The following is a 2583-nucleotide window of genomic DNA, read 5'->3' on the forward strand; positions in this document are numbered from 1 at the left end:
ACAACACACCATTCGCATCAGCACCTCCTACACAGCACATTCATGATCATGATACCATTTTCAACAATACTCACTTCAATAATATTTCGTCCATCAAATTGAAGTCCAACAAATAATTTTGTGAACAGGACACCAAGTGCCCACACATCGACTGGGGGACCTTCGTAGCCATGTGCTGTGATCTCTGGTGCCATATAGCCACGTGTGCCACAGCAGGTAAACATTTTCTCATCACGTGTGAAAAAAGGTCTGGCACCTTTGAAGTCGACGACCTTCACGATCCAATTAATGCTGAAAAGCACGTTTTGTGTCTGGAGAATAAACAGAAATCAATATGTTAAAATATATAACATATTTGGTGACAAACTATGTTGAAGGAAAGATGCAAATTTAAATGGGATGGGAAGTCAGGAAAAAATTCCAGAAAGAGAAAACTTTTAAAAACATCCTCTTCCAATGTCAGTCATGAGTTCACATAAAATGGAGGAGATTGAAGCGAGAGCAGATAGCGAGGAGTATAAACGATAGAGTTGCAGGAAGTGAGACTTTGTTTGCCTAAATGAGAGGAATCGAAGGTCACAAGATGTAGAGGTGTGAAAGGAAAGAGAAAATCGGAGGAAGCGTCGCAATCTCGGAAAAGGACAACATTGTATCAACAAAAAAGAGCGATCTGAAGCAGGGAATGAATGAAGAGTGTTCTGTGCGGATAGAGATTAGGGATGGGAGACAATTTAGGCACGTATAATGAGGCTCTTGGGGTGACGGAAAGTAAGATTAAAAGGTTCATTTAGAATTCAGAAAGGATTGTGGTGAGGGAAGAGTACTGATTGTGGGTGATATAAATGTGCCAGGGAAAGACTGGGTTCAGAAACAGGGAAAAGGCAGAGGAAGAATTTCGTGATCTTGCCCAGGATTGCCTTTTAATGAGTTCGTCGATAATCCAATGAGGAGCGGGGTGTTCGACCTCTCATGAGGTAATAATCTGAACACGGTGGAGGAGGTTGAGGAAGAACAGCATTTATGGACAATTGACCAAAACCGAGTGTGTGTAAGTGGATTCTGATCCAAGATTGAGATTGTAGGATGAGGTTACCAGACGTCAGGAAGTTAAATTGTGAGAGTTTGAGGAGAGTTTCCTTAAATTTGGATAAACTACCAAGAGGACAATCAGTTTCAGAGAAATGGGCAACCTCCAAAGAGGAAATGTACAACATCTTCACAATGTCGCCGTGAATAGAGATATCAAAATTAAACACAAATTCCAACAGTGGGGGCTGTATTTTTCACACAATACAACCGAGCTGGATTGGGTATTTAATTTTGATATCTTACTTTATATTTATATTTCAAGTTTAACTCATTATATGATGAACACAAAAAGGGTCCATATGTGACAGATCCCCCCCTCTTTTCGTCCATTGTAGGTCATCACCCAACAATATGAATTTTGTTCTTTCCTGCCTCCTCCACTTCCCACTCCCATTCCTGCCTTTGCTCCACCAAAAAATGGTTTTCATTGGAGTGTTATGCAGAACGTATCACGGTCTGCACTGGTGTAGTTGGTTACCTTTATATCCCTGTGCACAATTTTCTGGGAGTGCATGTACTCAACAGCATCAGCCATCTGGGGGGAGGAAGAGATGAAGTGTTCAAACATGGACACAGATTGTGGTTGTTAAGATTTTACAATTTTGAGTGCAATTCTTTCTGTCATATTTCAAACCACATCATGAATATTACACTGAGGCTGAAACCAACTTCAGCTCACCTGCTTCATGGGAAACCACAACTCTTTTTCTGTAAATGTCCTCAGAAGATTAATATGGGAAGCGAGTGAACCTGCACACATCAGACAGCAACATTCAAGGGCAAGGCAATGAGATTTTTCATTTTTGAGAAACGAGTAAAGGAAAAGTTGTTTTGTTTTTGAAGATTTGAATGTTTCATTGCTAAACAACATGCATTTTAAGGCCATTTTCCCTGCTAGAGCGGGGGTTAGCCTTGCGGTCCCCATGACAATCTTCTCCATTTTGCCCTATTTTCTGCATCTCTCCTTGTTAACCCCCTTGCCCGCATTTCTTCTTCCACCATCTTTCGCCAAGTCTTTCTCGGTCTTCCCCGTCCTCTACTTCCTTCTACATTAATTCCCATCACTCTTCTCAACCAGTCACTTTCATCCTTCCTCAACACATGACCAAACCATCTCAACCTGTTCCTCTTCACAGCATCAATCACAGGCAATATTCCCATCATCTTTCGCAATTCACCATTTGTCTTCCTCTCTCTCAACGATACTCCGCACATCCATCGAACCATTCGCATTTCCACCCTTTCCAGCCTTCGTTGCTGCTCTACGTTCATTACCCATGTCTCGCTCCCATAAATCATAACACTTCTCACACATGCAGCATACACCTTTCCCTTCAGCTTCAGCGACACTCTCCTCCTCATCAGCACGCCACTCAGTTCCCGAAACTTCTTCCATGCACATCTCACTCGAGCAACCGTTGCCGAGTCTGATCCACCTTCTCCATTCAGCATGTCTCCGAGGTAGCAAAATGTTTTCACACCTTCCAGCTTCAC

The 2583-nt window shown here is 42.3% G+C and overlaps 1 long non-coding RNA gene across 1 annotated transcript; it reads right to left on the reverse strand.

Annotated features, from left to right (window-relative positions):
- Nucleotides 1-215: 215 nt before the first annotated feature.
- Nucleotides 216-1833, reverse strand: LOC144892787 (uncharacterized). Its single transcript, XR_013623942.1, has 3 exons — nucleotides 1769-1833; nucleotides 1568-1624; nucleotides 216-311 (listed from the first exon to the last, which is right to left on the reverse strand). It is a non-coding gene; the product is annotated as an uncharacterized LOC144892787 (long non-coding RNA).
- Between the last annotated feature and the right edge of the window lie 750 nt (nucleotides 1834-2583).

The sequence above is a fragment of the Myxine glutinosa genome, chromosome 7, assembly GCF_964187855.1.
Source record: "Myxine glutinosa chromosome 7, kmMyxGlut1.1, whole genome shotgun sequence".
Taxonomy (NCBI): Eukaryota; Metazoa; Chordata; class Myxini; order Myxiniformes; family Myxinidae; genus Myxine; species Myxine glutinosa.